Raw genomic sequence first — 12149 nt, forward strand, 5'->3', positions numbered from 1 at the left:
AGTAAGCGGATATGTAAATTGTGATGGTGGTAAATGGTATTTGTGCAACACCTTAGAAATTGAAAGCAAGAAAGGATTTCATTTCTCATTGGCTGCCTTCTCTGTCCATCTTCCGTGGCACAGACCAAGCCTCTGGCGGCCAGCTGGTAGCTCAGTCAGTGCTGGCTAAATGAAATGAGCGGATGGAGAACTGTGGCTCAGTTCTCTCATTTTGCTGGTGAGAAAATAGTTTCACCTTACACTGGAGCCTAGTACTGTAATGACAGAATAGAGAACCTGCCAGATGTCAGATTCAGAGCCCCGAGGCCTTCCCACCACCTGCACTGCCTTTTAGGGGGAACAGATCCTTATCAGATACTCGGAGCAGAGATCCCTGGACATCCAGTCTGAAGGGCTGGCCTGTCTCTTGTATCCATTAAGAGTGCGTCTCATCTATTTACTTCTTCATTTTTGTCTTGGGAGGCCCCCCCAACTGTGCCTAGAGCTTACTCCTGGCTCTGTGCTCAGGGATCACTCCTGGCAGGAACCAGATGGGTTGCTGGGGGTTGAACCTGCAGGGCCTTACTGTTGTCCTGTCTCTCTGCTCAAGCATGTCGCCCTGAGCCCTGAGGCAGTGATGTGATTTGCACCTTGTAGGAATTAGAGGAGGTTAATCCCCTTCACATCCCTCCTAGCATCCTCAGGAGAGTTTTGAGCACTTCAGGAATTCAGTTTTTTTTTCCCTTAGAAAATAAACACCTAGGGGCTGGAGCTGGGACAGTAGTCAGGGTGCATGCCCAGTACTCTGTACTGCAGTGCCTCGTGGTCTCCTGTGCACCATCTGGTGCAGCCCTGGAGGTTTCTGAGCAACTCTGTGGCCTGGGTGAGCCCAAGTTTGGCAGGGCTGAGCAGTACCACAGTCTCAGGCTTTTGCACAAGACCCCTGGCCATGTGGGCCAAGAACCACCAGAAGGGCTCTCAGGTCTTCTGAGCACCACTTGGGAGGCATCTATTAAGCAGGGGCCAAAACACTTAAGGAGTTTAATGAGATTTGATGGTATGTTTCGGGGAAGAGGTTAGCGGCACGTGGTTAATGATGTCTTTCTTTAAACTCCTGGAGAAAACTAAAACCATACTCTAGATTCCATGATCAAGAGCATCACTTTTGGGGTAGGAGCAATAATGCCGTGGGCTGAAGTACATGCCTTGCATGCCGGAAACCTAGGGTCAGGCTCCTGAACCCCATGGTTTCCCAAGCATCTGCTGGGAGCAGCCCCTGAGCACAGAGCCAGGAGTGACCTTAGAGCACCTCCGGGAAACACCCAAAACCCAAAACCAACAAGGCATCACAACCACTTGCAGAGTGTCATCAGTATACTTTGATCTGAGTTCTGGGGGCACCCTCAGATGGGCTGGTTGGGAGGGCGTGGTCATTTGAACATCTGCAGCCTCTCAACAGATCAAGCGTGGGTGCCCTGCTGGCATCCGAGTAACCCGCCTTTCTGTCCCTCAGTCGCACACCCTACTGGTCTCCTACTGTTCTCTCCCTTCCCCGACCCGAAGGCAGGCTGATCTGTAAGCACAAACAAGTACAGAGTGCCACTCACTGCTGCAGTTTGGTTTCCCATCGGGTGATTACAGATAATGATGGGTGAGCCCCACAGCACACTGCTGAGCTTCAAACCCCTTTTCTTTCCTGTGGGCGGTTGGGGGGGGGGGCGGCCGGGGATGCTCTTCTGCAACTCGGGGGAAGCACGGAGCTGCTGTGTGGGCCCTCGTGGCGGCAGTCGCCTGAGACGCCCTGCCCGCTACATACTCCTTTCGTTTTGTTTCCAAGCTAGGGTGGAAATTCTATGATGCAGATGACTATCACCCGGAGGGAAATCGAGTGAAGATGAGCAGCGGGATCCCCGTGATTGACCAGGTAATGGCTGCTGTCTGTTTCCAGCCCACGCCTTGCCCTCACAGACACCCCTGCAGCATCCCTTGGACAGAGTTCCTGGGTCCCCGAAGTGATTCGGAGGAAGGTGCTCCCAAAGCCAGCTCAGTTCCCAAGAGCTCCTCTACATTCATTGGCAGTGGCCCTCGCCTTTTCTCCAAAACCATGACCCCCACGTGGGCAGAGGCAGAAGCTCCTGTGCCTTGTGTGTGAGCGAGTTTGCCTCCTCTTCTTGGTCCCTTCCTCCTGCCACCACCACACTGTAGCACCCACCGCAAAGCCAGGAAGAGATTTGAGGGGCTGGAGAGGCAGCACAGTGAGAAGGCACTTGCCTTGCATACAGCCAGCCCAGGTTTGATCGCCAGCTCCCTTTATGGTCCCTTGAGCCCACCAGGTGTGAGCCCTGATGACTGAGCCAGAGACAGCTAGGTGTAGCCCAAAGGCAGAAACAAGCACAACAAAACAAAACAAGAAAGATCTTTGAAATTCAAGTATGGAACCCCATATAGTTCTGCAAGTCCCACCAGGAATGATTCTTGTGTGCAAGAGCCAGGAGAAAGCTCAGAGCACAGCCAACTGTGCAGCCCCCCTCAAAAAAATAGCCCCACCTGGAGCGATAAGGCACCTGCCTTATATGCAGCTGGTCTGGATTCAATCTCCAGCATCCCTTCTGGTCTCCTGAGCACCGCCAGGAGTGATTCCTGATTGCAAACCAGGAGCAACCTCTGAGCATCACCAGGTGTGGCCCAAAACCAAACAAAACTGGCCCTATGGAGTGCAAGTGTGGCTGTAAGGGGAGTGAGAGGGACAGTGGATGTGGTGGATACGCAGAGCACAGAGTGGCCAGGGACAGGAGTGGCCATGGGGTTGTTTGGTCTTGACCCGAAACCAGTGGGAAGTTTCAAGAGCCAGACCCTCTGTGTTCTCTCTCCACCTACCCTCACCCTCAGTCAGGTTTATTGTTCTTATCAGTGGCCAGATGTCTCCTTCCCTTTCCCACAGAGTTAACCCTGTTCATCCTTCACATGTTAGCGCCCCTGCTACTTCCTCAGGAAGCCCTCCTTGACTGATTTAGGAGAAAGCTCCTGTTATAGATTCTTAGAGCACCATCACTTATTTCCCTTGTGCCGAGTGTAACATGACATTAAATAGGATGATAATTTGAATAGAACTTAGATACTGCTACTTAAAAAAAAAATTGGAGGGTGGAGGGTTTGGGCACACCTGGTGGTACTCGGGGTTCACCTCTGGCTCTGTACTCAAGGGTCACTCCTGGAAATCTTGGAAGCCATAGGCCTTCCTGGGGGTTGGATTGGGGTCAGCTGTGCACAGGCAAGTGCCTCTGTCCCAGTACTCTCTCTCCAGCCCTGCAAGATTTTACCTCTGAAGAGCAGGATCCTGGCCGTGTATGTAGCCATTGTACACCCATAGGACCTGACAGTGTCGGGAAGTACTGGTGACTCCCTGTGCTGTGTGTGGGTGAGAGGGACGAATGACCAAGGCCTCATTCCTGCCTGCTGCCGAGGCACGTCCTGGATGCTCCCTCAAGCCAAGGCACCGGCAGGAGTCTTTGCAGTATGGTTCCTCAGTCGGGAGCCAGGCCCACAGAGCAGCTTAGTGTGGACCTCATTCAGGTGCACATGCTGAGTGTCCAGAGCTGTGAATGGAACTGACCGGACAGAGGTCAGTACTGGTGTCTGCACTTCCAAAGACCGGCCTGTGCCCCTATGGTCCATTGATCTGCCTCGAATGGCCTTTCACTAAACCATTAATAGTTCTGATTCTAGAGCAGTTTGGGTACACTGCGCTGTCTCTCTGCTCTCTCTTCTCACATTCTCTCTCTCTCTCCCCTGTCTTCTCTCTCCTCCTCCTCTCTCCCCCTCCTCTCTTGTCCTTTTATCTCTTTTCTCTCTACCCCCTCTTCTCTCTCTCTCTCTCCTCTCTTTCTCACTTTTTCTCTCTCTTTCTCCCCCTGACTTTTGTCCCACACCTGGAGATACTCAGTTACCACAGGCTCTGTACTCTGGAGTTGCTGGTGGTATTGCTCAGGGGACCCTGAAGCTTTGGCCTGCATGCACAGCATGCACTCAATCCATCGAGCTCACTCCAACCCCTGGCACACTTGTCTTTGTTTTAGAGAAGACAGGAGACATAGTGCAGCAGGTATGGTGCCTGTCTTGCCTGTGGCCTACCTGGGTTTGATCCCTGACACTCCATATGGTCCCCTGCGCAAACCAGGAGTGATCGAGTGATCCCTGGGCATGGAACCAGGAGTAAGCCTGGAGCACCATTGGATGTGGCCTCAAATATGTGTGTGTATGTGTGTTAAATAATTTTTATATTAATTGAATCATCATGAGATAGTTACAAAATTGTTCATGACTGGGTTTCAGTCATGCAATGTTCCAACACCCATTCCTTCACCAGTGCGTATTTCCCACTACTAGTATCCCCAGTTTCCCTCAAATCACGCCCAGCCTCTCTCTATGGCAAGCACTTTCCTTTTTTCTCTCCTTTTGGCACTATGGTTTGTAGTACAGATACTGAGAGGTCATCATGCTTGTTCCTTTACTTACTTTCAGCAGTTCTTATTTAGTTCTTATTCAGAGTGATCACTTCCAACTGTCTTTGTCATAGTGGTTCCTTTTTTATCCAAACTGCCTCTCCCCAGCACTTGAAGCCAACTTGCAACCATAACCCGGAAGGTTTGATCAGAATGTCCTCTCCACCACTTTGTCATAGTTCTTTTACAGCCCTCATTTCTGCCCTTGAGTAATTTAATTGCACATATATCTTCCATTAGGTTGTAAACCCTTGGAAGACAGGGATGTTGCCATCCATTATGATTTCCCCAGTACTTGATATGGTGCTTTTTGCTTGTGTGGTAGTGTGCAGGGGCTGGCAGCTCCAGGCTCTGTGCTTGGAATTGCTCCTGGGGGTGCTTGAGGGAACTTAAGGTGCCAAGGATCCAACCCAATCCAGAGTCTTCACCATAACAAAGCATGCGCTCAGTCTCATTGAGCTGTCTCTGATATGGTACTTTGAATGCCTTTAGTATTCATGGTTAGTGGAGTTAAAACTCAGTGTACTTGTGAATCAAGGTTTGTTTTTAATAAATTCAAAGTTTAAATTGTTATATTAGCAAATAGTATTGTTTAAAATGGAACTTACTCATTTTTTAAAATCTCTATCCCAAAGCAACTCAATGAATTCTACATTATCCTCCATTTTATAGAGGTACAAAACAGCAAGTATCTTGCAAAAAATTCCAGAGTGAGGGGAATCTGTGGCTTAGAAGATCTTGTTTTTCTAACTGAAAAAGGCCCTCATAATTCTCAAAAAAAAAATCCTGAGAAGTCAACCAAGGTTGGTTAAATGAAGAGAAAGGATGAAAGTGGGAAAGAGTTACAGCTCTCCATATGCAAATCCATCCTGTCTGTCTGTCTGTCTCCATTTCTCTCACTCCCTCCCTCTTCCAAATCTTGGTTCAGCCTTGGGAGAGTATCGGAGTCCAGGAATTTATCCATTTCTTTAAAGTTCTCTTATTTCGCGGCATAAAGATTCTCAAAGTAATCTCTGATTTGAATTTCCATAGTTTCTGTTGTGATGTTACCTCTTTCATTTCTGATTCAGTTTATTAGGGTTCTCCCTCTCTCTCTTTGAGAGTCCTGTCAATGGTTTATTGATCTAGTTCATTTTTTCAAAGAACCAGCACTTGATTTCATTGATCATTTGGATTGTTTTGGGGATTCCAGCTCTTTTTATAAAATTGAATCACCTTGAGATGCACGGTTACAAAGTTTTCATGATCTGGTTTCAGTCATAAAATGTTCAAACACCTGTGCCTCCACCAGTGTACATTTCCCACCAGTGCACCAGTGTCCCCAGTCCTCTCTCCTTCCCTCCCTCCCTCCCTCCCTCTCTCTCTCTCTCTCCCCTCTATCCCCTCTCTCTTTCCCTCTCTCTCTCTTTTACCTCCCCTATCTCTCTCTCCTTCCCCTTTTGAGTGTTATGTTTTGCAGTATAGATACTGAGAGGCCATCATATTTGATCCTTTACCCACTTTAAGCACACATCTTCCTAGACTATAGACCAAACATTATGGCTACTTAATACCAGGATTGCAGACCACAACACCCTAAAGGAGAGAGAGTAAAAGGTACTCTCCACCTGCCACAGAGGCAGGAGTGGGGGGGTGGGGTGGGGATTATGGGGGGGATGCTGGGAACATTGTTGGTGGAGAATGGGCACTGGTGGAAGGATCAGTTGATAAGATAACTCTGGAATTAATTCAAGAGGAACAACATAAAAATAATCATTGTCCCAGAGGGACAGGAAGGCAACTCTTGTGAAGATGCAACAGTCAGAAACATCAGAAACATCACTGCTGAGAAGTTCCCAGAGCTGGCGGGGGCAAGTACCCAGATCCAAGAGACTTGAAGGGTACCAGATAAAAGAAATCCAACTAACAATACTCAAAATACAAACTACTCAGAATGATGAATGTCTTAGATAGGTATAGAGCACTTAAAGATTAAAGAAAAAAATAACATGCAAAGGAGTGTTGGTACAAATGACAGAAGATTTCTTACATGAGGCCCCAAGACAATGGTGGGAGATAATTAAACTCAATGAACAACTTTACCCAGCCAGACTCTCATTCAGATTTGAAGGAACTATACACAACTTCAGGATAAGAAACAGTTCAGGAACTTTATGACTCAAAACTGCTGTAAAAAGAGAATGAAAAGGGTTACCAGAGATGAGAGAAATCTCACAACTAGACCAAATTTCTACAAAAAGACGGTACAAACTCCACGGCAATAATCACACTCAATGTCAGAGGCCTAAATGTACCAATTAAGAAACATCAAGTGTCAGGATGGATTAAAAAATTGAGTCCAACCTTCTACTGCTTGCAAGAATTAAATTTAAGCAGTAAGGGCAAATAGATTCAAAGTCAAAGATTGGAAGACAATATTTCAAGCACACAAGCCCCCAAAAAGGCTGGGTGGCCATACTGATATCAGACAACATTGACTATAGTATTGAAAGGTTTTAAGAGACCGAGAAGGCCATTTCTCAGTGATGAAGGGATATGAACATCAGAAAGAACTCACATACTCCTAAACACATTTAAAATTCATAAAATGACCAATAGACTTGAAGGACATTGATGACAGCACAATAATAGTTAGAGATTTCAACACCACTCTGTCTCCACTTGATAAATCAGCTAGGCTAAAACTAAAAGAGGAAATACTGGAATTGACTGGAATTGAAGAGAGAAACAGAAGAGAGGAACTTAGTATATATACATATATTATACAAATATATACACACACATATATATGTATGTGTGTATACATATTCTTCTCCAATGCACATAGGGCATGCTCCATGATAGACCACACGTAAAATCACAAAACATAACTCCAAAAATTATTTAACATTCTCAAGTTAATCAATGCAATGCTCTACATCAACACAAAAAAATTAAAAATCATATCAATAGATGCCAAGAAAATATTAGATAAGAGGATGAAGAGGAAGGAGAAAAGTAGCTTGTAGAAGAGAGCTCAGAACTTTCCCAGTCTCTGAAGGGAAGCTCCAGAAGAGAGATAATGCAAGGTATCAAAGGAGGAACACCTAGATTACTCTGGATTATAGACCTGAGAAGGAAGGGAAGGAAAAGAACCTGAGAAGGACAGGGAAGGAAAGGAAGAAGAGGCAGATAGGAGGTAACATGGGCAAAAGGACTCAGACACATTGGTAGTGTTACTGTTTACATATTTTATTTAGGAATGCAAAAAAAAATGTCAAAATTATAATGAGTAATTCAGAGGGTATTAATCACTAACAATTTAATGATTTAATTAAAAATATTCAAAGCTCTTTTTAACTGCTTACCTCCCAAAGAGTTGAGGATTTCAGCAGATGGCTTCTTCTAGGAGTTTTTTTTTTTTTTGTAGAATCTTTAGAATTTTCTAAATGTGGTATCCTATTTTCTGCAAATAGTTCAATCTTGACTTCTTTCTTTCATATCTAGATGCCCTTGAATTTTTTTTTGTTTTTTGCCTAACTGCTATGTGCAGTACTTCCAGTAGTATATTGAATAGGAGTGGTGAGATTGGGCAATCTTGTCTTGTAACTAATCTTAGAGGTTTTTAGTTTTTTGCCATCTATAATACTTGCTGTGGGCTTATGTGAGATGACTGATTATATTGAGAAAATTTCTTTCAACTTCCATTTTGTTGAGGGTTTTTATCATGAATGGGTACTGGATCTTGTCAAATGCTTTCTCTGCGTCGATTGATGTCATTATATGATTGTCGTCTTTTCTTTTATTGATATGGTGTATTATGTTGATTGAATCGCAAATGTTATATCAGTTTTGCATCCTTGGGAGGAGTCCTACTTGGTCACGGTGTATGATCTTTTTGATGACCTGCTAGATTTGATTTGTTAGTATTTTGTTAAGGATCTTTGCAGTTATGTTCATCAGGGATATTAGACTATAATTTTCTCTTTCTCTCTCTCTCTCTCTCTCTTTCTGACTTTTTTTTAATATCTGTGCTTTTGTTATGAGGGTGATATTTTTCTCATAGAAATTGTTTGGGAGTGTTTCTATTTCTTCAAATTTCTGGAGGAACTTTATAAAGATTGACAGTAGGTCCTCTTTAAAATTTTGAAAGTATTCACCAGTGAATGCATCTTGGCCTGGGCTTTTGTTTCTGGAAAGAATTTGATTACCATTTCAATTTCTTCAATAGTAATAGGTTTGTTCAGGCATTCCAAATTTGGTATAGGCTTGGGAGTTTATAGGAATACAAGAATTTATCTGGTTGTTCAAGTTTCTCTTGTTTTGTTGCATGAAGATTCTCAAAACAATCTCTGATGATTCTTTGAATTTCTGTGGTTTCTGTTGTGATGTCCCCCCTTCATTTCTCAGTTTATTGGGGTTCTCTCTCTTTCTTTGTAAGTCTTGATAGCAGTTTATTGTCTTTTTTTTTCAAGAACAAGTTCTTGGTTTCATTGATTTTTTTTGATTATCTTTTGTGATTCCAGCTCGTTCATTTTTACTGTTTTTTTTTATTTCCTCCCTGCCACCTGGTTTAAGCTCCTTTTGATGGTCATTTATCAAGATCTTAAAGTGAGAAGTTAAGCTGAATATGTGGGTCTTCATTCCTGATGAATTCTTAGAGAATTCTTACTAAACATTCCTCTTATAACTGTTTTAGCTGCATCCCACAATTTCTGGTAACTTGGTCTTTATTCTCATGTCCAACGTTTAGATTCAGCCTTCTGGAACTGTGAGTTACCCTGGATAGTCTTTGTCTTGGTCGACACAATAAAGTCAGACAGTCTCTCACCCTGTTCGTTCCATTCTAGGCCATGGGTCCCAATGTGGAGTTCTTCAGCTGAACTTCTCGGTCCTATCTTGGCATTAAAATCACAAACAATGTTCTTGTAGAAGGTGTGGTCTTCTTTATAGAACTTCTCCAACTGCATGTAGGACTTCTCAATTACTCCTTCATCATAATTGGATGTTGATGCATTTACAACGAAGATAGAAACTGCCGGCAGTGAGCCGCATCTGTTCAAGTGTAATTGTCCTATTCAGGTTGTAAGGCATTCGAAAGAATCAATACTGTGTCCAAGTTCGTGTTGACAAGGACACTGACACTTCCGATGCCTCTTTTGTCGCATGTTCTGCCCTATTGTCTGTCATCTACAAGCTGTTCACTTGAGTCATCCTGAATAGGATTGACAGAACACTAGATGAAGGACAACCATGCGAGCAAGCCAAGTTCCGCAAAGGATTCAGCACAATTGACCACATCCACACGATAACCAAGCTCATTGAGGTTTCTCGGGAGTTCAAGATGCCGCTCTGCCTAACGTTTATTGATTTAAAGAAGGCCTTTGATTCTATTGAGACCGAAGCAGTCATTGAAGCCCTAGCCAATCAGGGCATTCAAACTCAATACATCAATCAGGGTCCTCTGTGAGCTGTAGTACGGATTCACTACCAGGATCTCACAGTTCTACAAAGAAGTGATCATCTATGTCAAGAGAGGGGTTCAGCAGGGTGATACCATTTCACCGAAACTCTTCAGTGCCACCCCCAGAAATGCCATGCTATGACTGGAATGGGAAAGATTGGGAGTGAAGATAGATGGTCGGCAAGTACATCACCTCTGCTTTGCTGATGACATCATTCTAAATAACACCAAACATTAGCCAAGTGGCACAAATGCTGGCCGACTTTGACCATGAGTGTGGAAAGGTCGGTCTACAGCTGAATCTCACGAAGACAGTGTTGTGAAAAACAGTCTTGTTCCTGATGTTCCAATCGCTCTCAACTGAACGACCATCTCCAAATGCAACAGTTATGTGTACCTATGTCGAGAAGTCAACATGACGAATGACCTGGCACCTGAGTTGCTCAGGAGGAAGAGAGCGGCTTAGAACGCCTTCAAGATCATCAAAGAAATAACTAAGAGGACAAAGAATTTCCAGCTCTGGGCACATCTCTTCAATTCCACTGTTCTTCCTGCATTAACATATGCCTCAGAGACCTGGGCCCTACGAAAACAGGATGAGAATGCTATTCGGGACTTCCAAAGAGGAATCAAAAGAGCTATGCTTGGAGTGTCACTTTTCACTCAAATGAGAGAAAGAATTTGGAGTTCCGACCTCCTTCGAGGGTCAAGAATCAGGGATGCTGTTTTGTTTGCCAAGGCGTCGAAAATCAGATGGGTGGACATGTAATGAGATTTGGAGACTGCCACTGGACTAGAGCCATTACCGACTGGATTCCACGGGACGTCAAAAGATTGCGTGGCCGCCCACCTACAAGATGGTCAGACTTCTTCATCAAGACCCTGAATGATCTGTTTGAGGCTCTTCATGTTCCTAGAATGAACAGATGCCATTGGGCTACACCAGCACATGACAGGGACAAATGGAGATGTTACTGGTGTCCACTCAAGCAAATCGATGAGTAACAGGAAGTCAAGTGATCAAGTGATATCCTTAACAATTGTTTTCTAGCCTTTGACTTTGAGTCTATGTTTGCTGTTTAAATATGTTTCTTGCAGACAACAGAGTGTTGGTTTCAATTTTTTAATCCATCCTACCATTCTGTTTCTCTTAATTGGTATATTTAGCCCACTGACTTTGAGAGAGATTTTTGTTGGGGGGGGGGTTGTGCCATCTTTTTGTAAGAATTTGCTATGTCTGTGGGGGTTGTCTTATCTTAAAGTGACCCATCTAAATGGCTTTAAGTCTATGAAGTTTAGCTGTGAAGTTGTGTTTTGTTCCTTCAAAATCTGAATGAGAATCTGGCGGGTAAAGTATTCTTGGTGAGGCATTTGTTTCATTGAATTTTATTCACTGTATTTCACCACTATCTTCAAGCATGGAAGATTTAATCCAATAAGTTGGTTGTACATATTAAGGATGCTCCTTTGTAAGTGATGTCCTTTTGTGATGTTTTCTTTCAGTATTCTATCTCTATCATTTTCAGCATTCTGATTAAGATGCATCTCATGGTATTTTCATTTTTATTTCTTTTAGCTGGCACCCGTTGGGCCCCCTGGATCTGGGTGCATGTGCTGTTCAGCTATGGGAACTCATAAATGATGGCCTTGACAGTTGCTTCTACATAGGGTTTTTTCCCCTGTCCCTCTGGGAACTCAAGGATTCTTACATTGTTGTTGAATTCATCCCAAAGTTCTCCTGTCATCTATTGGTTTATTTTGAGGCTATTTTCTATCTTCTGGTGTCTTCTGGAGATTTCCTGCACCTCATCTTGGAGTTCACTGATTCTGTGTTCATAAGCTGTTACTCTGTTAATGAGGAGGTTTCCCAGTAAGTTTTTCATTTCATCTTCCAGGTTTTAGATCTGGCATTTATGCTTGTGTTTTCATTTGTATTTTCCTTGTTTCTGCTCTCATATCCTCTTATGTTTCATTGGTAGTGCACTCCATTGTTTCTTTGAGTTTCCTATGGATCTTCATCAATCTCATTCTAAATTCTTTATCAGAGAGGTTATATAGCTCATTGCTACTGGTTGGTTCATCTGGGCTAGAATCTGCTCTAAGTTTAGTGGGTTTCTGCATTGCTTTACCATTGTGACTGTTGTAATTTGAAGTTGTTTCTTGTGCATTGTCGTAGTTAGAATGTCTGTGTATGTCTATGATTATGGAGAGGTGAAGAAATACAT

This window comes from Sorex fumeus, unplaced genomic scaffold (genome assembly GCF_029834395.1).
Source record: "Sorex fumeus unplaced genomic scaffold, SorFum_2.1 ptg000106l, whole genome shotgun sequence".
NCBI lineage: Eukaryota > Metazoa > Chordata > Mammalia > Eulipotyphla > Soricidae > Sorex > Sorex fumeus.